Below are 24226 nucleotides of genomic sequence, written 5' to 3' on the forward strand. Positions count from 1 at the left end.
CTGATGTCATGTGGCATGGTTGACTATAATAGAGATTGTTTTAGGACTCCTTCTATTGAGGCATAGTCAACACTAGAAAATGAAATGAGTGTATCTACATCACTCAGGGGTGTGAAAAATCCAGTGAACGGAGAGTTAAAATACGACCTAACACCCAGCATAGACAGTGCTAGGCTGATGAAGATGGGTTACCTATGCTGAAGGGAGAACCCCTCTGGTTGGTGTTGGCAGTGTCTACACTTGAAAGGCTGCAGTTGTGTAGCTGTAGCATTTCAATAGAAGGCAAGCCCTTACTCTTTTCAGTGGTCGACATACTGTGCTGTACATAGCCATGAGAGAACAGACTTGCTATTAAAGTGTTAAAAGTAAAACAGATTGGTGTTGGGTAGCCTGTAGATAGATAAATTAGTCTGCCATGCATCCTCCTTGAAACCGAAGGGAGGGGAATTAAAAGAAATCTTATAGGCTTGCATTTAACCTGCAACCTTGTTCATTTAATAAATGAGGACTTGTTTGTGGCTTATAGGCACAGATCATGATAGGTCATGAGTATGGAGCTACGCTGTCTCAAAGGAAGCACTGGGAGACATTATGCATCAGGGTACAGCTGACCCCCTCCTTTCCTGTTGGTCAGTATGGTGGGAAGAAGAGAAGGGATAGAGTCATGTCCCAGTCTCCTTTAGAGCTCTGTACGCTGCTGGAGGATTTAGGCTGGCACAGTCCCTTACGCTGTCCTGAGCATAGGGACTGGAATTCTGCCTGGACCCTTACATGGCTTGCACAAAGGCTTTTTGTGGCCTCTTTCCTCCACTGTGCAGAATCTGGCCCTATGATACTGATGGACTGCCAACGGTGCACTCTACTATAAATACATGTGTTCATTGCTGAGGTTTTTATAGCCTTGATTTTTCACTGGTACTGTCCACATGTGAACATAAATGGTTACCAGAGAAGGGTGGTTCTCCCTGTACTGGGCTTCAGTACCTGCTGTATTTTAGAGGCAATAGAGTCCAGAGGCTGAAAAACCTTCAGTCTTAATTTTTAAGCGTGGCAATGAATCTTGGAAATGCTTAAATAAACTGTCAAATTCAGCAAGCCAGTCAAATAGAGCAAGTACATTTGAATTATTTTACCAAGTAAAAATGTTGTATAAATTATTTAGTTAAGATCTGTATCGTCTATAAGGCAAACAGTATGGGCCAAATTCTGCTCTCAATTACACTGGTGTAAATTTGAAATGAAGTAATGCTGAAAGTCCAGGGAGTTACTCTGGATTTACATCTGTGTAACTGAGAGCAAAATTTGGAACCCTCTCTTTTTCAGACTTTGCATAACTATTTTGCTGCTATTAAATTCAACACACTAATAACATAAAATACAAAACAGGAATAAAATCCCACATATTACCTTTCACATTCTTTTCTGATAAGCATGAGTAGCAGTGATAGTCCTGAAACAGCTTATTGAAAATGAGGAAGGTCACATGAAAATAGCAATTCATCCAACTTTTTTGGAGTAAGTTGAAAATATTTTCATAAGAGTCCTTCATGCTTTCAAAGCTTAAACAGAAACCTCCCTCAAGTTTCAGGTTTAACACATTTAGCCCCTCTTCTAAGGCATGGCTCAAGCTCCTCCCTGATGCATGCTAATCAGAGTGACTTCTCCACCCTTGGGTTGGGTCTGGGTTCTTTGTTGCAATGCCATGCCTGGTGCCTCAACCCAAGGTGACTCTTGTCTGTGCTCAGGACACAAATGATGCTGTCCCTTGAGAAAATAACTAATACTACTACTCTTAAGAAGGAGGAGTATGGCCCAGTACACAAGAAACTACTGTACAATAATACAAATCCCAACAAAGTAAATGCCACACTCAAAAATAACAGTGTAACAAATTTCAGAGTAACAGCCGTGTTAGTCTGTATTCGCAAAAAGAAAAGGAGGACTTGTGGCGCCTTAGAGACTAACCAATTTATTTGAGCATGAGCTTTCGTGAGCTCACGAAAGCTCATGCTCAAATAAATTGGTTAGTCTCTAAGGTGCCACAAGTCCTCCTTTTCTTTTTAGTGTAACAAATGGGGGCTTTATTGGAAACAGTCTCTAGGGAAGCAAAGGGTTATGGTCAAATAATAAATGCAAAACCACTAATAATCCAAATTTTCCATCTCCCCACATTCACAACTGTAACACAATCACCAGCTCCCTTCCTGGCATCTTTCCAGGCAGATGCAATGCATAGAATGAGTTCAGAGTTGGATGTAGCAGCTCTGCAGGCAATGCCTGGTTTAAAAGAAAAACTGTACAGTGTTTTCACCCCTGAGTAGGACAGGATCTTCTCCTGGCTCCCTGGCCTGGAGTCATGTGGAGATCTTAGCTGGCCCTTAGTAACTGGAGCCATATTTAGGGTGACCTGTTGTCCCAATTTTATAGGGACAGTCCTGATGTTTGGGTCTTTTTCTTATATAGGCTCCTATTACCCCCTGCCTTCCCCTGTCCTGATTTTTCACACTTGCTGTCTGGTCACCCTATCCATATTGGATCTCTGCCTTTATCGCCACTGGTCTCTGCAGGGCTGAACCTGCCTGACCTATGCACTAGACTGCACAGTAGTTCAGAGACTACCTTGGTGAGGAGTGGGGAGTTAGAGACTCCTGAAGCTGTTCTGCTTCTCTCTTAGCCCCAAATTCAAACAGCCTGAATCTGAAATGAGCTCTTTTATCTCTGGGTCAGGCTGTCCCCTCCTACTGAGGGTCTGAGTAATCCTGGATCCTCATTGGCCCAATAAATGGTCTGTAGACATCACCCCATCCAAAGCCTCCCTATTGGCTTTTTCAGAAGTTTCCAGTCTATTTTGTCCCTTCCCAAGATTCTGAGCAGGCTGGAAAATGGTGCCTGGAGGCACTGGAGCCACTGATGTCATCCATAGATTAGGTCTCATAGAGGCTTAGTCCAGTGTTCCAGGAGCTGACAAACTTCAAAGGGGCTTGCACACATTTCATATGAAAATGTACTTAATGCAATATTGTCATAGTGGAGATGGAACTACATGTGTACAATGCTGTGATTTATACATGGGCTTAATTCTTACAGTGGGAGGGGTCCACAAGGCTTACTTCCTACAGTGCCTCTGTCATGCTCAGCGACAAGGCATTTGTTTCAGTAGCAGAAGAGATGCAAGTTTCATCAGCAGCAGTGATTTCTCCCCAGTGGGTGTGCTGCTGAGAGAGGCACTGAGTTTGCTCTTAGATTGTCACAGGTGAAATGTGTTAGTTAATGAGTTTCTTCCCAGTCAATTAGCAGACAGAAGAATCTTTTCCATCTGTGTCTGACTCTGCTAGGCTTTGCTAGTTCTCATATTTTACTTGTGAGAGTCCTGGGTAAATCTTAAACGTTGGGTTCTGGCAATTGCCTGTCTAGTCAGTTGCATTAATTGTATGGCCTGTTTATGCTCACCTTTTTGTTTATTTGATTTGTTTTTTACAAATTTCCCACTAGTGCAGAGAATGTCAGGGTAGACAAAGCCTGTACGTGCAGTGGAATTCTAACAAGGAGGCAGAACTAATGGATTCAGACTACTAATATCTTGGAGTAGATAATCAACAAACAAAATTAACCTTGAATTTCTACCTACCTATTTAATCTATCAATAATATGTATATTTGGATTGCTTGTAAGCGAAAACTGCTGCTGGTACATACTGACCTGCATGGCTGCTACAGACTTTCTCAGAAAAGTAAAGTACAGTGTTATTTACCCATCAGTGTGACATAAATTAATCCTTTTGGAGTCTTTTCCCTCTTGTGTCTTCCTGGGTGGTAACTGCTTCAAAGGAAAGTTTTAGCTTCATACCGGAATACTTGAAAAAATCAGTTGTTCTCTAAAATATACAGACACTATCCAAGACTTTTTTGCTTTTTCTTCCTGATTTTGAGTTTAAACTTTGAGTTTAAATTTTGAGTTTTGTAATTTTGTATTTTGTACAGCACCAGACTCTATTAATCCTTCTGATGTGTGGTCTTTACATTTCTTCACACATCAGGTCTGCTGAAGTAGTGAAAATTAGACCACGTTGGCATTTCACATCCTACAGAGACCTGCTGACACACTAAATTATATTTAGCCTCAATAATATATAGCATTTGCAAAGAGGACAGGACAGGAAGAGTTGCCATTTTATGCAAGATCTTTGAAAAAAGTCTAGTATAAAAACCGCTTTACAGACTGTACTGGAAAAAAATATTCTTGGAACTAAATTGCATTCTGGAAAAGGCAAAATATTGGATGACATATTATAACTTAGAGAGACAAAGTGGGTGAGGTAATATCTCTTACTGGACCAACTTATCTTGGTGAAAGAGAAAAGTTTTTGAGCTTACACAGAGCTCTTCTTCAGATCAACCCTGCAAATAACATATTATAACTTACTCTTTTTGTCTGCTAGCAGCATTGTTCCAGTTACTTTCTCTATTGGAAAAGTTTTTTTTCACTTACAAAAGAAAAACATAAAAGATTTTGTAAATTAAAATTTTGCCTTAAAATCCACTAAGGCAATATTATTTATTTGTGTTTTTTAAAGTAATATAATTGCAGTTACTTAAAATCTTCACTCAGTGAAACATGGCTAGTTTAGGGATTCCTTTGAAAAACTTGATAATGAATGTGAGATGAGAGGGACTTGTGTGTGATTGTGTTGATGTTTTCCCTTCTCTTGAGCTCCGTTTGAAATTCAGCTCTCCACAGCAGAGCCACATAGGACTATTCTGAGGATTGTGCACTTGAGTAACTGTGTAGGCTTATGGGCAACTGGCAGCAGGTTGTCATGGCTGCCTTTAGGCTAAAAAACCTTGGGGATCTTAATCCCTCTGTCTGTCAATCACCCCCACCCCCCGCTTTTAATATGTATAAAGTGGTGTTCTCTGTAGACTAGGTGTAAAACCTTTGAGCAGAAAAAACATATATGATGTAGAGTTTTTACTATTTTTTCCTTGATATATATATGTTACTAAAAAGTGTTTGCTCTGTGATACTTCCAGTCATATTTAAATCATCAGGCCCACTTGCCTCCTTTCTTATCATTTTATTTTTGATTGGCAGCTCTGATTTACTGTGAATCCCAACTGCATTTAATTCATTATAATCATATGAAACCAAATTCTGAACATCTTTCAAATGAATATTTAATTTGCTTCAGCATTCACACAGGCAGCTGCTTCTCAGCCTGAGTAATATGTGTACACACATTTCTCACTCCTGTGTGCTCAAAGTGAAATGGTCAGGTTTTAGAACTTTTCTTTGTTGGGTTGCCAACATGCTTAACTTGTAAAGGGCGGGGGCAGGGCAGGAAAATAATTCCATTTTGTTTAAAATTTCTAATTTTGTTTTTGTTCCTCATTGGGATGAAAATGAGATCTTTTGAAAATTCTAAGTGAAAAAACAACAGAGACCAGCCCACCCCAGAATAGCCAGTAGCTCAGTAGTTAGGGCACTTATTTGGAATGTGGGAGGCTCAGGTTAAAGTCCTTGGTCTGAATCAGGCACAGCAGGGACTAGAACCTGGTCCCCCCGGCAAGTGCCCTAGCCCCTGGGCTACTGGTTATTCTAGAATGGGCCTCTTTCTCTCTTTCATTTTGACCAGAAATTCTAGCTTCATCGAAACTGAAATGTTTCCTTGAAATGTTTTGGATTTGTCAAAATATTCCCAACCAGCTCTATTAATTTGCTATTTTAATTTATTTTTCATTGCAACTTCCTACTTTGTAAGCATTAAATATTCATCTGTATTCATTTATTTTACTTTTTGTTTTTGTTTGGTACTGGCAATTTGTTCAGTGTTGCGCAAGATACAAAGATAGACAGTCCCCAAGGAGCTTACAAACAAAAAGACAGGCATAAAAAAAACTAGACACACTGCAAAATCCAGAAGAATAATTTAGGGCCTAATTTAGGGTCTACTTACATTGAGGATTGTATTCATGGTGGGCAAAAACATTAGTTTGTATGCACTAAATATAAAGTCATGATATCTAAATACGAAACATCACACTAAAACAGCTACAGGCTTCTAACAATAGAAAGTAATTCTGAATTAGGGCTTTCACAGCATTTTGCCTGAGCCCCTTGTTCCTGACCATCACAGCAAATATGGTTCACAGTCTTTACAGATAACTTGTAATAGGGTAGTGCCACCTGAGCTAAATCCCACATGTAAATTAATACCATGGTTAGGAGAAAACTGGGCCTGAAAGAGGAATTTTATGAGGACATTTCTGTCCGGGTGGATGAATCACAGCCTCGGTGGAAGGCTCAGTGTGTTTGGCATTCAAAGGCTATTGGCCCAGATCCACAATGCCTATATCCCAGTTCTAGGTGTGAGTGCAATCCACAAAACTCCCACTCAGCTACTGCCTTAGCCGGCAGGTCCCTAAATTTACTTGGTGCCAGAGGTGACGCGTAACTGTTGATAGTGGGGGGTGAGGACAATTTAAAGGTTCTAGAGGGGCACATGACCGCCCCACGCTTTGCCTCTGGATCTAGAACAGAGCTTTTCAAAGTGTAGGGTGCTCCCTCCTAGGGGACACTGAGGAACATTCGAGGTGGTGAGTGTTGGTGCCAGGCAGCTCAGGCTGACAACTCCATGTGGCTTGGGCCAGCCCCATGTAGTAGGGCACAGGCCAGCCCTGCACAGCTGTTGCTAAATTGAAGGCAGAAATCGGGGGGAGGGGGGGCATGACATCCCTTCCCCCCCCCACCCCACATGCATCACCTCTGCTCGGTGCCTACATTTTTGCTATATAAGTTCCCTAGGTGCCTATTTTTCTGCCTCCTGGTATGTGCACTGCTGCCCTGCTATAGGCATCTGAATGCCTAAGCTCCAGGATGATCTGTAAACCAGGGGAAGATAGGTGGAGGAGCTCCTCTCTCTCCTATGGGGCCCAATCTGGTAGGTATGCTCAGAAGCCGTTTACCAGATTGGGTCCTATTCAGAATCTGGGTGGGGTGGTGGCTATAACTTTTAGTGATTAGAGCGCTGATCTGGGATGTAGGTTCCACTCCTTTCTGCCTGAGGGGGAGAAAGAATTTGAACAGGGGTCTGCTACCTTGCCAGCAAGTTAAAGACGTATGGGCTGGATGAATGGACTAGAAGGTGGATAGAAAGCTGGCTAGATCATCGGGCTCAACGGGAAGTGATCAATGGCTCCATGTCTAGTTGGCAACCGGTATCAAGTGGAGTGCCCAAAGGGTCAGTCCTGGGGCCAGTTTTGTTCAATATCTTCATTAATGAGCTGGAGGATGGCATGGATTGCACCCTAAGCAAGTTTGCAGATGACACTAAACTGGGAGGAGTGGTAGATACGCTGGAGGGTAGGGGTAGGATACAGAGGGACCTAGACAATTAGAGAAATGTGCCAAAAGAAATCTGATGAAGTTCAACAAGGACAAGTGCAGAGTCCTGCACTTAGGAAGGAAGAATCCCATGCACTGCTACAGACTAGGGACCGAATGCTTAGGCAGCAGTTCTGCAGAAAAGGATCTAGGGGTTACAGTGGACGAGAAGCTGGATATGAGTTAACAGTGTGCCCTTGTTGCCAAGAAGGCTAACGGCATTTTGGGCTGTATAAGTAGGAGCATTGCCAGCAGATCGAGGGACACGATCACTCCCCTCTAGTCAGCATTGGTGAGGCCTCATCTGGAGTACTGTGTCCAGTTTTGGGCCCCACGCTACAAGAAGGATGTGGAAAAATTGGAAAGAGTCCAGCGGAGGGCAACAAAAATGATTAGGAGGCTGGAGCACATGACTTATGAGGAGAGACTGAGGGAACTGGGATTATTTAGTCTGCAGAAAAGAAAAATGAGGGGGGATTTGATAGCTGCTTTCAACTACCTGAAAGGGGGTTCCAAAGAGGATGGATCTAGACTGTTCTCAGTGGTAGCAGATGACAGAACAAGGAGTAATGGTCTCAAGTTGCAGTGGGGGAGGTTTAGGTTGGATATGAGGAAAAACTTTTTCCACTAGGAGGGTGGTGAAGCACTGGAATGCGTTACCTAGGGAGGGGTGGAATCTTCTTCCTTAGAGGTTTTTAAGGTCAGGCTTGACAAAGCCCTGTCTGGGATGATTTAGTTGGGGATTGGTCCTGCTTTGAGCAGGGGGTTGGACTAGATGACCTCCTGAGATCCCTTCCAACCCTGATATTATATGATTCTATGCTACTGCTCAGGTTGAGTGCCTTAACCACTGGTCTATGGGATATTCGACATAGGCTGCCTCATTCTCTCCTTTGAAGCTGTATCTAAATACCTAACCATTCATAGGGCCAGAGAGAGCGAATGATTCTACAGCCGGTGGTGAAAGCACCCATCTAAAAGGTGGGAGACACCGGATCCAGCCCCACTGCTCCAACAACTCCTTAATTATATATCCACGTGGAACAGCTTCAGCAGGAAAGACTCATTTCAGAGTAACAGCCGTGTTAGTCTGTATTCGTAAAAAGAAAAGGAGTACTTGTGGCACCTTAGAGACTAACCAGTTTATTTGAGCATGAGCTTTCGTGACATATAATGTCTTCTGCAGTTTCCACGATATGCTATGCATCCGATGAAGTGAGCTGTAGCTCACGAAAGCTCATGCTCAAATAAACTGGTTAGTCTCTAAGGTGCCACAAGTACTCCTTTTCTTTTTAGGAAAGACTCAGGGAGCCTACATCAGAATATCCCAGTTTAGTTTAGTTTAGTGGTTAGAGCACTCTCCTGAGCAGTGTGGGAGACCCCTGTTCAAATCCTTTCTTTCTCCCTCTGGCAGCGGGCGAAATTGAACTTCGGTCTGCTGGATCCGAGGCAAATGCTCGAACCATCAGGCTAAAAGATATAAGATGGGTACCTCCTCCAGCTGTTTTTTGTGGAGTTAGGTGCTGCCACTCTCCATCTCAAAAGAAATGGTTCAGGTGCTGAAGTTGTCTGACTCCAAGAAGTTTCCAGTTGTGGATCACTAGAAGAGATAGGTGCCTCCCTGAAGCCCAGAGTTAGGGGCCTATCTCTGTGAGGGGGTGGGTCTTAGAACACACCCCTCTTTTCAACATCTCCCATTGGCTATGTTACCTGCACAATTTAAGGACCTCACCCCTCTATCCTCTCTCATGGATAGTGAGGGAGTAAGAGACCCAACTTTACCCCACCATGGGCTTGGGGCTAACACCCATTCCCGGTGGACTCAGGGCTCTGTGGGTCTGTGAGGCCTTTTCCCAGTGAAAGAGCCTCACATAGTAATCTCCTTAACCTGTCAGACACCAAAACAGAGCACACAATGCTCATCACTCCTGAGTATGCAGGTGATCTACCCTGGCCAGGCAAGATTCAGTTGTCTGGAGCTCTGGTTGCTGCAGGGTCTTCTGGCAGCTTTAATCTTGAGCTGTGCTGTGTCCTGGAGGTGAGTTCCAAAGAATTTCCCTTTGGAGCCCAGTTTATATAGTTAAAACTAAAGTCCTACAAAACTGTGTTTTTCACCAGTCCTAGCCCATTACTAAACAATTCTTTAACCAATTAGACCCAACCACCTTAATTAATTCAGATCTTGCAAAATTAGTTATGCAGCAGACAGAAACAATTGAAGAATCAGAGAGAGACCATATAGATAAACAATAGAGAAGTAGGGACCATAAAGACCAAACAATAGAGAAGTATGGATTTTACAATCACAACTGTTGAAAAGTAGTTTCTTGCCAGACAGAATGTTATCAAACAAGGTTTTCTTTAAACATCTTAAGATCTGTTTCTTTATCTGGTGATGGAAGGTAATAATAGGACTATTAGGTGTGCCTTCTTAACAGCCCGATATTACATTGTTTTGATACAATAGATGGAATGTGAGGATGTGACTCTCTGTAACTTAGCTCACGGCTGACTCAGACCTTACAGCTAGCTTAAGCGTGCTGGCTTTTGTGGGTCACATTCTTAGGTACCTGCCTTTCTTGATACATTGTGTAAGGAGCCTAGGCACCTCATTCAGGTTTTGTGGATCACGTTACTGTTCCAGTGGTTTTTCTAGGTGCCTACAAGTTATGCATTGTGATTCTGAGTGTCAAAATGCCGAAGTCCCTTTGTGGATCTTGGCCATTGTGACCACAGGAAGAACAGAACAAAATTTTAGGGAACGTACATATCTGTGCATCTGCTGAAAGCATCAGGCGGTGAAGGTTCACCTACCGTGGTCTGGCAGTGGAGCTGTCCTGCGAGCCCTGCCTGTGCAAAACACTGATGTTTTAGACAATGGAAAAAGTAAAGAGCTCAAGCTGCTGGGTAACAGGGGCATTTTCTGCAGCTTCGGTGCAAGATGTAATGTGGAGCAACCCTCGTTCCATCTCCTTCACATTCATCTCACAACCGATGGAGCTTGCTTAGAAGGACTTGCATGGATTCCATTTAGATTGCTGCCACAGAGGCTCATTTTCCCTTATAACTTTGTGCGTGTGCTTAGCTCATTTCATTGAGTTTCTTTACCTCTCCATCCGCATGTGACTGGTATGATTTGGTCCCATGGTTAGATCTGAATACATTGCAAATGAACTTTAAACCACCATGAATTTGCATGACATGAATATCAGCCTTAATGGAAATCAAATCTGGATCCATAGCCAATTTTCAACTAACCCAAAAATTAAATGAGGGCCACTGATAGATGAACACTGAGAAAGAAAATGAACATTGTGTGAGTAGGAGCAGTGCTTGCATCATTTTTGCCCTACCTCATTAATTGAGGCAAATCTTTGACCCAACAGTATTGAGTTGGGCTGTATCAAACAAACTTTTGAATACAACTTCTCCCCCCACCACTTCCTGTATGTGAGGCTAATCAAGAATGTGAGGTACAAAATCCGTGATTGCGAGTCCACACGCCCAAATTCACAAGATATGTAGCAATGCACATCTTCATTCCCTATTGCCAGACAGAGTACCTAAATGAAACCTTTCTTCTAATTTCCCATGCTGTATTTCTCTCTGTCATCTGTATGGTAACCTAAATGCCATGTACCCTGCAAAACTTTGACACAGGTATTCGTCAGGCTGTCAGATGCTCGCAATCAGAATACATAAAGGATATTTTAAAATGATTTGGTCCTTTCATTTTTAATAATTTTACGTACTAATTGACTCAGAATGGTGCTGCAAGCACTATCTTTATATTGCACTAGAGAGATGTGGTACATTTATGGTGTTTGGGTGGGAGGGAGGTAAGAAAGAATCTAATACGTTCTTACTCATAAACTTTCAATAAATTATTCCTACAGTTTTTATAATAAAAGACCGCTATCAAATCCCCCCTCATTCTTTCAATCAAGATATGGATGATGAGTTATCTGAAAATGGCACTGTATTCCTAGCCTTTACTGAAAGAAAACAAGGTGTTTGGGATAAAATCAGATTTGATGGTAATTATTTCTCACAGACCTTTTGGAATCCTATCTGTAGGCAGCTTAACACTAACGTGCTTCATTTATATTCTTGGTGCATTGCTCCATTCTGATCCATTCGGATCCTAGACTTACTGAAATAAAAGGTGTGTGTTTCTATTTAAATTGCACTTTTGTGTAGCAGAACATTAAACAAAGTAGGATGTGTTGATACGTACACTTGGCAAAGGCCTTTTGTTTTTTATTTCCTGAAAATTGAAGGACCGCAACCCAAGACCTAGATCAGCTGTTCTCAAACTGTGGGACAGGACCCCAAAGTGTGGTCGCCAGGGCAGGTGTTAGATGTGCTGAGAGCTGGAGCCGAAGCCTGAGCCCCACCGCCTGGCTTTAGCCCTGGGTGGCAGGGCTCAAGGTATAGTTCTCTTGACTGGCCCGGGGCAGTGGGGCTCGTACTTCAGCTTTGCCCCCCAACCTGGGGTGGTGGGGCTCGGGCAGGCTCAGGCTTCGGTCCCCCCTTCTGGGGTCATGTAGTAATTTTGTTGTCAGAAGGGGGTCGTGGTGAAATTAAGTTTAAGAACCCTTGGACTAGATCATTGCCTTTCATGGGGAAGAGCTGGAAGTGACATCTCTGAGAGGAGATCCTTCCCACTTCATGGAGGTGAGATTTTCGCTTCCTCCCAACCTTTGGATGAAGTCCCAGAAACTTGCTGGATCCCATAGGGATCTGTGGAATGTCAGGGACATCATTAACTCTGACCTATTTACCCTCTCCACCCTGAACTTTTACATGGAAATGATAATACACTGTGTGGCTGTATTACATTGTCCCTTGATGTTCTATGGAGCTAGTATGATGATGGCCCCCCGTGACTTGCCCATTTCTCTCAATGACCTATAACCACCTTCACCCACAGAGAGACTCCAAAACAGCAAGGTGTAGCACTATGGAATGGCAGAGCCTCCTTTATCCTCCTTGAAAGGTCTCCCTCCAGGCACAGATCTGTGGGGGTGGAACGATTTGAGTCCAGGAAAGGTAGGATGGCTCAGTGGCAAGCTGCACCTGTGGTCTCTCCCCTAGTCCTTTTCAATGGGTACCCTTTCCAAGTGACAGGCCTCTGTGGCTGCACTCTTTCCAGAGTGGAACTCCACAGTTCACCCCACTTTAGACTGGCTCACCCAGCTACAACACCCCTCATGCTCACTGTCCTGCTATCGGTACAGGGGGAACTGTGCCTCATACCTCACAACAAACAGTGCCTCATATATGCAGTCCCTCACAAGTGCACCCCAGTTCCAGGAGACAAATTTCATGACCTTCACTTCTCCATGTAGATCCCTGCTGTTGTACCTTGCATAGACTGGATCCTGAGATGTCACCCCCACCCCCACATCTTTCTAACTGTGGTAACATGAAAGGCCCATCTGCCATTGATACCTGCAACACACTCCTCTCCAGGTGCCTGTGACCAGCAGTTGATTAAAGTGACTCCAAATAGCTTCTCCCAAAGGTATAGAGCAAACAGGCTTAAACCGCATTAGGTTCGCAGTTCATCACCTCTCTCAAAGCTTAGGTGAGCCCTGCTGTCTCAGAGACATCATGCAGAGCCCCTACCTTGCATCCGCAGCCCTGCTGCCTGCTCTGACTGTATCAGTATTGGTCCCTGAGAACTACTGGCCACTCCCCCATCCTTTTCCTCTGGGCCAGGGGTTTTAATAGCTTAGTGTTCTTTGAATGTAGTCTCTGGCTTTGGAACAATAGCCCTGTCACCCTTCTGGTGCGGGGCAGGTAGGGATTTCACAATGACTAGCTCACCCACTATTTCTCTAAGGGTATGTCTACACTACAGTTAGACACCCGCGGCTGCCCATGCCAGCTGACTCAGGATTGCAGGGCTTGAGCTAAGGGCAGTTGAATTACTGTGTAGATATTTGGGTTCAGGCTGTAGCCTGAGCTGTGGGACTCTCCCTCCCCACAGGGTCGTAGCGCCTGGGCTCCAGCCTGAGCCCGAACATTTACACTGCAATTAAACAGCCCCTTAGCCTGGGCCCTGTGAGCCTGAGTCAGCTGGTATGGGCTAGCTGTGGGTTTTTAATTGCAGTATAGCTGTACCCTTAAAGGCCCCTGGCATTCTCTTTGGAGATACCTTGTGTCTATCATTATTTCATTACTTGCTTGCTTCTCCTGTGGTTTAATTCCGTGCAGTCAGCCAGAATACTATCATGCAAGTAAACTGAGGCACATACTGTTCATATAAAATAATGCAGATATCTCCCTCCACAGGAGGTTTTTAGACTGAGTAAATGGTTGACACACACTGACTTGATCAATATTTAATTCTCAGTTTAAAAAATGAAATTATACCTAACCTGTATGTCTTCTCATTTTAGGCTGAAACCAATATTTTATTGATCTGTACCTTCCAACTTACCATTTAAACATTAGTTTAACATTAACCTTTCCTTCCTTGCCCAAACCCTTTTCATTGTCTCTCCACCCCATGCTGTCAGCTTTGTCTCTTCTAGTCCATTTTACATTGGGGGTGGGTGGGACGTAGCATGGGGTGAAACCTGGAGATGGGGATACTGATGTGGGAGAAGTGGGGAAGAAGCGGCTTTCTTTAACATGGTGATGTCAACTGTGAGTACTCAGAAGTCTGTAGTGATGCTACTAGCTGCCAGCAGCCTAAAGTTGGGGAATGGAGAGACTGTAATCAATGTTGAGAAGTATTTCAATTGTTACATACTTTTGTTGGTGTTCAGCATTCCTGAAGGCTAGCCTTTGGCTTCAGACTTCCTCCTCTTCTCTAGTGTGCATTGTGGAAATGCAAACTCCTAGTATTTTCATGAAATAACAGAGACTCAGCAAAATAAAACCAACTGATCTGTTGGTGTCTTTTCTGACAGCTACGCGTTAGGGCTCTAGTCTGTGAAGCATTGAATGTCCTCCAAGTCCACTGAATGTAGTCTCTCTCAGGGGACACTCATTGCCTGGCAGGATTGTGCCCATAAACTGTAAATGCCATTTTAAGTTGAGATCATTTTAAAATGGGTGGAGTATAATTGACAAAATACAAAATTTTCAAAGCATTGTAAAAAGAAATACCCATTTTTTTTCTAATACTTGTGAATTTCTAAATGTAGTCCTCCTTGTTGCTAGTAAGCCTATTTAATGGGAAGGACAAACATGGTGCTACGTCTTCATAGTTTGGTCTTTCTTCTTTATAAGTTTTTATGCAAACAAGTTTTGCTTTTATCATTAAAGGCTGTAGAACAGGAATATATCATTAAATACTGATTCCTTCATTAGCTCATAGATTAACACTCTCAAAGTTGGGAGTGAGGGAGGGAGATGGGTGGGACTCTTCCTCAGTAATGGTGCTGTATTTATGTCCTTAACTTAACCAACTCATTCCATAAAGCAAAATAAAATATTGAAATTCAGTATGCACAAATGAAGGACCTGATTTTGCATTCATTGCACAAAATTCTTATGGAAGTTGATAGTAGTTTTAGGTACACAAAGATAGCAGGTCTGTACAAACTTCTGAAGGTTACTTCCTAATGTTACTTAATCATAGAATCATAGAACCGTGGGGTTAAGAGGAACTCAAAGCTCATGTAGTCTAACTCCAATAATATTTGTATTACCTACAGTCAAAGCCCCATTGTCCTAGCCACTGTACTAAAATTTCACCAAAAAATGGTCCATTCCCTTAAGAGTTTGCAGGCTAAGCATAAGACAAGAGACCAGCTACACCAGAGAGGGGAGACAAGGAAACTTAACAATTCGTCATGTACTGTGTGTGAGACTAAAATGTTTTGCAATTATTTTGCCATATTACATTTTATTTTAAAATGACTTTAAAAGGATTTGATAACCATAGAAAACCACTTTCAGATTATATAATTAATGCTTTTTATTTTTAAATAAAGGGTCCTGCCAATTATAAAATATAAGGATTTCTAGTCAACTTTTTTCATTTATAATACAATACATATTTATAAACTGATAATGCATATTTATGGATTGCCTTCCAAGACAGCAAGCATACCCAAGTTCTGTGCAGAAAATGGTTCACAGGGCTCAGTTATACCACTTGCAATGCTTGGGGAAAATGAACAATATCTGTACCCTGCATTAAAAGGGATGCAGTCAAATCTGGTAGGCCTGTAATTTGTATCTTATATTGGACCAACTTCTGTTGGTGAGAGAGACAAGCTTTCGAGCCCCGTGGTGCTCATCTCTCTCATCAACAAAAGTTGGTCCAATAAAAGAGATTACCCTCACCCACCTTGTCTCCACAGATAAGGGCATTTTATTACAAATTACATGCTGAAGGAACGTCAGGGTGAGTGGCAGGAGTGTTCTGACTATTCTGGGCTCAGAGCAGCCTATTGGCAGCCGTGAGAAAGATGAAGTAAATTAGAGAAGACCCCACAGATGCTGTATACTGGCCCCCAAAGCAGCCTAGAACATGTAGATCAGTGGTTTTCAACCTTTTTTCATTTGAATGGTGGTACAGACCCCTTTGGAAATCTTAGATATAGTTTGCGGACCCTCAAGAGTCCACTGACCACAGATTGAAAACCACTGTTTTGTGGTAATGACAACCTTTCCTGGACCCCTGTGACATAGACCTCAGGTTGAAAACCACTGGTCGAGAAGATTAAAAAGTGGCTTTGTTCCCCATTTCTCCTGTGCTGTGCCTTTTGAGCTGAGGTTCCTGAGAGACCCAGCTCAGAATCTGCTCCACTTTTTTGATGTCCTCTTCATGGAATATGGCAGGCCAATCAGAGTCACTCATTTTTCACATTCTTCCCCCACCTACCTCCACCTTCCGCTGTCTCAAAGGTATGACAATTTGGAAATTTAAGCTGGTGACAAGACCTGGACAGGGGATGGTTGAAAAACAATGTGAAGTGTTCCCTTGGAGTCTGACGCAGGAGCAACAGAGTTCACAGTTGTGCCTTTTTTTTTTCTTGTTAGGGAGGAGTGGTTGGAAATTGGCATTATCTAAAATTAAAATGCTCCTGCGTACCCACTGATCAGTGTGTGGGTTATGTGTTCCCAATCCACAGTGGAGTCTGGTGCAGCCCTAGCTATGGATCCTGACTTTTTAGTTCAAGCTGTAAAGATGCATGCTTTTAGTATTATGGTCCTTGGTTCAGTCTTCAGTGTGCTGGTCACCATGGCAGCCCTTACAGATATGGGGTTCATCCAGCACTTGAGCAGCTGCGGTCTGCAGGGGCTTGGGGTAGGCTGCGCCTGTCCAGGTGGAATCTGTAACCCACTGATCAGTGTATGTTTATGTATTCACCTCAAAGGGTAGTTTTAAGATGGTCGAAAAAGGCCTTGATTTAAAATGTAAAAGGAATGGAATGCCTCAGGCTGGATCTGTGTATTTGTGTTTTAATGATATGTCCCTGTTAATCATGTTGTTTTTGTGAGTGTTAGACATGTGACTTGTGGGAAAGTCCATGTTTATGCAACATTTTGAAAACGTAGAAGAAATTCCTCTCATTGAGTGGTAAATATGCTGCTATTGTCACCTGAAAAGGAATTTTATTGAAGCTTGTGCATTTAAAACTATCTCAAAGTGAATAATTTCGGAGGGGGAGAGGCTGGAAGGAGACTGTTTCTTCCATCTTTGTGCCTAACTCCTGTTAACTCTAGTAGCAATTTGTGTCAACAAAGCTGAGAGAAAAGACCATCTCAACAGCATACATGGATTGTCCTTTTAAAGAAATATAGATCATGGGGAGTCCAGCCGTTATAGGATGAGTCAAATACATATTGAATTTTAGATTCTTTAGGGCTTCAGTAAGCTTACTAGTCTCTAAGGTGCCACAAGTCCTCCTTTTCTTTTGGTGAATACAGACTAACACGGCTGCTACTCTGAAACCTGTCAGTAAGCTTACTGTGACCCTCATAAAATTAGTTAAAAATTTTTAATGTTTTGTTATAAGGCAGGTTAATTCTTGATGGATACATATGATTGTGATGCACAGCTAGTACTTGTATCTGTCTGCATGACGGACTGAAGAGGGAAAGGGTAAATTTCAGCAAAATTGCCCTGAAAATAGTAAATTAAAATACTTTTTATAATGGTCAGTGGTAAATTCCACAGAATCAGCCACTTGTCCACTATCCAGGATCCCCAGCATAATTTAGAGCAGCCTAAGGACTGCTGTAAATTACACCAGCTAGAGCAGTCCCCTAGGGGACTGCTTCTCTGACTGACAATCACTGGAGCATAGTGTGTTCTGGCTCTGTCATCATTTCTCCCCTCTCTAACTCTGACAGATGCCCTGAAAAGGCTGACAGGAATCCCCTGCTGCCATCTCGCTGCAGTTCCAGTGGCACAAAGGGAATGTAATAGGGTCCAGGAAGGGTTATATTGGTTCATTTCATTACATATATTTTTGTATGATAGGATCTATTAAATGTGTCACAGCTTTAAAATGTAGCCTTTTTTATAGCTGTTGTTACAGGGTTTATTTTATTCTCTGTACACTTGATTTGGAAAACAGCTTTTGGCAATTTTTTTTAAAGCACTGGCATTTCAACAATAGATGTTTTTATTAATTCTAAGGGGACTTTAGTATATTCTTGTAAAACACAAATGGGTGTGTATAAAATAATTTTAAAGGAAATGTTGGATAGCTTAGAGCAGCAGTTCTCAAACTGTGGGTCAGGTCCCCAAAGTGGGTCGCGACCCCTTTTCAATGAGGTCACCAGGGCTGGCATTAGACTTGCAGGGGCCCGGGGCTGAAACCCAAGACCCGCCACCCAGGGCCAAAAGCTGAAGCCTGAGGCCCATTAGCCTGAGGCTGAAGCCTGAGGCCCCCCCCTCCTGGGGTCGCGTTATAATTTTTGTTGTCAGAAGGGGGTCATGGTGCAATGAAGTTGGGATTTATTGCATTTATAAGAAAAGGAGGACTTGTGGCACCTTAGAGACTAACAAATTTATTTGAGCAGAAGCTTTCATGAGCTAGAGCTCACTTCATTGGATGCGTTCAGTGGAAAATACAGTGGGGAGATTTATATACATAGAGAATATGAAACAATGGGTGTTACCATACACACTGTAAGGAGAGTGATCACTTAAGGTGAGATATTACCAGCAGGAGACTGGGGGGGCTGTGGGGGGTGAAATCTTTTGTAGTGATAATCAAGGTGGGCCATTTCCAGCAGTTGACAAGAACGTCTGAGGAATGGTGGGGGGTGGAATAAACATGGGGAAATAGTTTTACTTTGTGTAATGACCCATCCACTCCCAGTCTCTATTCAAGCCTAAGTTAATTGTATCCAGTTTGCAAATTAATTCCAATTCAGCAGTCTCTCGTTGGAGTCTGTTTTTGAAGTTTTTTTGTTGAAGAATTGCAACTTTGAATTAGAAGTCTGTCCCCCCCCCTCCACCGTCCCCCCGCTCTCCTGCTGGTAATATCTCACCTTAAGTGATCACTCTCCTTACAGTGTGTATGGTAACACCCATTGTTTCATGTTCTCTGTGTATATAAATCTGCCCACTGTATTTTCCACTGAATGCATCCGATGAAGTGAGCTGTAGCTCACGAAAGCTTATGCTCAAATAAATTTGTTAGTCTCTAAGGTGCCACAAGTACTCCTTTTCTTTTTGTGAATACAGACTAACACTCTGAAACTGCAGTTATAGTAGTCTATCATGCAATGAAAATAACATATTGAGATCATTCTGCTTTGCTAATACACTTTGACAAATTGAGGAGCTGAGTGCTAATCAAAAGAGTACTTGCTTTTGTATCAGGCAAAGTGATGAGTACTCCTATAATCAGCACTCCACTCCTTTGCTCTGCCCATATGCTTCAGACAGAGCAGAGGAGGCAGCACAGGTCAGATTAGAGGTGCTACCAGAGCTGTCATGCACATGCCCAAGTGACAGTAAAACCAGCTCATTTTAATGTTTGTCCCCTACAACACTTGTAAGAGAATGTTCATTTGGGAGGGTGAATGAGGTCATCCATATTTCTTCACACAACGCACAGTCAACCTGTGGAACTCTTTGTCAGAGGATGTTGTGAGGCCAAGACCGTAACAGTGTTAAAAAAAAGAACTAGATATGTTCATGGAGGATCGGTCCATCAATGGCTATTAGCCAGGATGGGCAGGGATGGTGTCCCTAGCCTCTGTTTGCCAGAAGCTGGGAATGGGTGACAGGGGATGGATCACTTGATGATTACCTGTTCTGTTCATTCTAACGCACCCGGCATTGGCCACTGTCAGAAGAGAAGATACTGGGCTAGATGGATAACGGATACTGACAAGGATACTGGGCTAGTCTGACCCAGTATGGCCATTCTTATGTTCTGTGTTGCTGCACATTGTAGCCAATACTCAGACAACCACAGTTGGTGTCTTGTGATGGCAAACACCTTTGAATGCTAAAATGCTACATTACATGCAAAAGAAAATTCCAGTGTACCTTGGTCACTATCCTTTGTTTTAGAAAACATCACTGCAGGTAACACTTCTTCCTAAAACTTACGATATTTTTAGACTGGTGGCTGATGCTCACGGAGAAAAAGCAATTTAACCCGATCGCACCGACTACAGCAGCATCAATTTGATAAGCTTGTAAATAGAATCTCCTGTTTCAGGGCCTGGCACACCATCTGAATGAATTGTACCTGATACTGACACCATAGCTGCTAAAAGATTAGAGCAAACGAAGATGAGATTCTGACAAAATGTTTCAGGTGTCATTGATGAAATCTTGCAAGGCATCCTTCCCCAGCTATCTAAGGGCTGGGTTCTGGCCTCAAGTAGGCATGTACAGCTGCCTTTGAAATCAACAGGAGGTTCATTGTATGGCAAAAGGATTGGCCTGGGGCATCAAGAAGAAATAGGAGCCAATTATTTTTTTTAAATTCATGGCCCATATTATAGATTTTGTTTTTAGAAAGGTTTTTTATTCTTTTAAATTGGTCTCCACAAAAGTTTAAGTGTTCAAGTTTTGCCATTCCTTATAGTCAATGGTAACCAGGATTTTCAACTCACTCTCTGTCTTTCACTCTCTATAATGTTTGGAGGAAGGGAGAACCAATGTGTATTGATATAATCCAGTATGGAAAATATTTTGCAGGTGTCACTAAGGCTTCTTAAGGATGGCTTTGTCATAACAGTATGACACAGGGAACTGAAATCTCTGTTTTAAATAATTGGTCTTTGCATGGCTAATGCAGCAAGGCAAATTCATTTAAACTGTTTTCGTAATAGATACCATTACATTCAAAAACAGAGTTTGAATTCACAAATGTGGATCTATGCACACTTTTATATTGGGAGCTGTATTTCTACTCTTGTGCCCTTAAAATACAAATTATTATTGGGTTTGTCCCCAGAAGGCATATTATTGAATTGTATCTTTGAATATTTCTATAACTGATGAACAAATCTAAATGGAGTGATGCATTAACTTGATGGGATAAATGGGCACAGAGTCAAAGGTGATAACCTGGCCCTGTCACTGTACAGCACTAAAGAGTTAAACATGGCTGAGGGTTTGGAGTACAGAAACCTTGGGTTGCTTAGTCTCATGACAACAACTGCCATTAAACATATTTATAACCTTTTATTAAAGAAAAATAAGAGAATAACAATTAAAGCATTTCAAATGAAATGATTAAGACAGACTTTTATCAATATTCCTCATTCCTTTTTCCTTCAGTTGCGGACAGATTTTTTTAGGAAAACCCCTTTCTGACAACCTTTGTAGATGGAGTTCATCATCCGATGAAGTGAGCTGTAGCTCACGAAAGCATATGCTCAAATAAATTTGTTAGTCTCTAAGGTGCCACAAGTACTCCTTTTCTTTTTGCGAATACAGACTAACACGGCTGCTACTCTGAAATTTGTAGATGGTGTTACCTGTCTTTTTTGAGAAAAACTCAGCGCTCCCATGTTGCTCTTCAGGGCACAGTTCACCCTGCTGTGTATCGACACTAGGCTTTTTTGTCTTTCTGAGGTTAGGGTAGTGGTGCTTTGTTCTTCTGGCCAAAGCGCCCTTCCATCCTACCCTTTTCAGGATGTTGAAGTTCAAAGGTAATGAGAAACATGAACAAACACAACTCTAAGCCAGTTTCATCTCACTAACCTTTATTTGGGCCCAGTCTTCTAATCAGAACTTGTTTCCAAAACAGTATATGCTTCTGCCGATTTCCCTTCGCAGGTATCAGAGTAGGACTGGAGGGGACCTTGAGAAATCGTCAAGTCCAGCCCCCTGTGCTTAGGCAGGACCAAGTAAACCTAGATCATCCCTGTCAGGTATTTGCCCAACCTGTATTTAAAACCTCCAGTGATAGGGATTCCACAACCTCTCTTGGAAGCCTGTTCTAGAGCTTAGCTACTGTTATAATTAGGAAGTTTTTTCTAATATCTAACCTAAATCTCCAATGCTGCCTACAACCTTTCACATATTTGAAGGCTGTTAACAGGTCCCCCTTCAAATTTCATTTCTCAAGACTAAACGTACACATTTTTTAACCTTTCCTCATAGGTCAGGTTTTCTAAACCTTTTATTGCCTTTGTTGCTCTCCTCTGGACTCTCTACAATTTGTCTATATGTTTCTTAAACTGAACATAGTACTCTGGCCTCACCAGTGCCAAGCAGAGCAGGACAGTTACTTCCCATGTCTTGCATACAGCATTCCTGATCATATACCCCGGGAATGATATTAATCTTTTTTGCAACTGCACCTTGTTGACTCATATTCAATTTGTGATCCACTATAACCCCCAGATTCTTGTCAGCAATAGTTCCACCTAGCCAGTTATTCCCTATTTTGTAGTTATGCATTTGATTATTCCTTCCTAAATGAAGTACTTTGCCCTTGTCTTTATTTAATTTCATCTTGTTGATTTCACACCAATTCTCTAATTTGTCAAGATTATTTTGAATTCTAATGCTGTTCTCCGAAGTGCTTGCAATCCCCCTCCCTGCTTCATGTCATCCACAGATCTTATAAGCACACTCTCCAATGCATTGTCCAAATCATTAATGAAAATATTCAATAGTATAGGATTCCTTTTTGATTTTCACATCATTAAAGAGCTCCTGATGGAGCCATATTGGCTTTTTCCTATCTTTCCTTTGCATTGGAATAGTTTGCAGTTGTGTCTTTAATATTGTCTCCTTGAGAAACTGACAGCTCTCCTGAACTCCTGTTTCCTTTAGATTTTTTTCTCAGGCTTCTCTCCCATGAAGAGAAACAGAGCTCTGTCCTCCTTCCTGGTCAGCCCTGAACTGAGCCCAGGCCCTCTCCTCTTACCTTCCCTCTCCACACCTGACATTGGCTGCAGGTGTAGCAGGGTGTAGCAGGGTGGGGCCAGTTGGGTCCACAGGTTTCCCTTACTGTTTCATTACTACCAGGGAGCCTGCCTGTCAGCCTCCTTAACCCTCTCCCCCCACCTTGATAGTGTGGGACTCTCTGCGCCATCACAGACGGTCTGGAACTGTTCTTTTTGCTGCTGCTGTTAAAGTCCAGTCCTGTTTTCTTGAAGATAAAACAAGACAAACTCACACAAAAAGAGAGAGGAAAGAACAGCAGAGATGGAAAATGCAGATTCTGTCTCTGGTACTGATTTTGACTTGAAGCCTCACTGCTGGAGATACACAGGCCCAGCACACAGTCTGATCAGCCAGTCTGAGACCTGGCAAACTTGTACCAGCTTCAGGCTGTTTAGGGTTTTGCTTTTGAGTGTCTCTCTAGTCATGGGCTCATTGCAGAATTGAGAAAGAGACAGAGACAGTCTTGGCTGGCTAAGCCAGGCTCTTATAAAATAGAAGACAAAGAGAGAGAGAGAAGAAATAAAGTTGGGGAAGGAAAACAACACATGGTGGGACAGTGAACGAAAGCAGGAACATTCCAGGATTTGCTCAGGACTTACCTGAAGCTGGTAAAAGTAATGTTGTCATTGTTTTCTCTCTCTCTGGCCCAGTCTGGTCAGGAACATCTCTCAGGATCAGGACAATGGAAGGTCCCAAAGTTTAACCCAGGATCCCAGGAGATGATGGAGGTTGTAGCTAGGATGATGGAGCTCAACTCCTTTCAGTCCATCTGCCCTCCAGCCACTTTGTGACCTTTTACCCACTTTTCAACATTTAAACTTACAACTGGGATAGGACTAGTAGGCCTCAGTTATTACAACAGTGATAACAGGAAGAAGCCAACACCTTGTGTGTGTTGTTAAAAAGTATTTGGTACAGAGATATGGAAAATATGACCACAGAGCATTTTTTAAAATGATTTAGGTATGTAATAGCTGGGTACTGTACATCCAATATGTTTGTGAATCTTATATCTGTTGTGATACAGGAGGGCCAAGGAGCAGTGGGAGAGTGCTTGAGGGGAAATATATAAACAAAGGCTAATTAAGGCGTGGTTCCCTGTAGACTAGGGAAGGTGGCTGCCAGTTAATTGGAGCATGTGCAGTCAATCAAGGCCCTGTTAGGAACCTAATAAAACCCCTTGCTTCAGGCAGACAGAGGGGGAAGAGGAAGGAAAGAGGATTAGAGCTTGGAGGTGTGTTGAGAGATTTGGAAGACCTGAGTACTGAAGAAAGGGAGACCCTGCCCCAGCAGGACAGGGAGACTCCCTTCCCCCCAGCATCTAAGGACTGAGGGGAACCCCACCTAAGGGGGATGAGGGTAAGAACCCTGCATGGGTTGAGAGAGGCTGGGACTCAGAGCGAGGAGGAAACCCAGACCCCTCCCCTGCTTCCCTCCTCTACCACCTTCCTGGGTTAGTAGCGGGGCCATCAGTACCCAAGAGCAAGGGCAAAGGGTGGC

At 42.7% G+C, this 24226-nt stretch overlaps 1 protein-coding gene across 4 annotated transcripts in view; it reads left to right on the forward strand.

Annotated features, from left to right (window-relative positions):
- The window catches only part of SASH1 (SAM and SH3 domain containing 1), an 838974-nt gene that overhangs the window by 123280 nt on the left and 691468 nt on the right, over positions 1 to 24226 (forward strand). The window lies entirely within an intron of this gene.

This window comes from Chelonia mydas, chromosome 3 (assembly GCF_015237465.2).
Source record: "Chelonia mydas isolate rCheMyd1 chromosome 3, rCheMyd1.pri.v2, whole genome shotgun sequence".
NCBI classification, from domain to species: Eukaryota; Metazoa; Chordata; order Testudines; family Cheloniidae; genus Chelonia; species Chelonia mydas.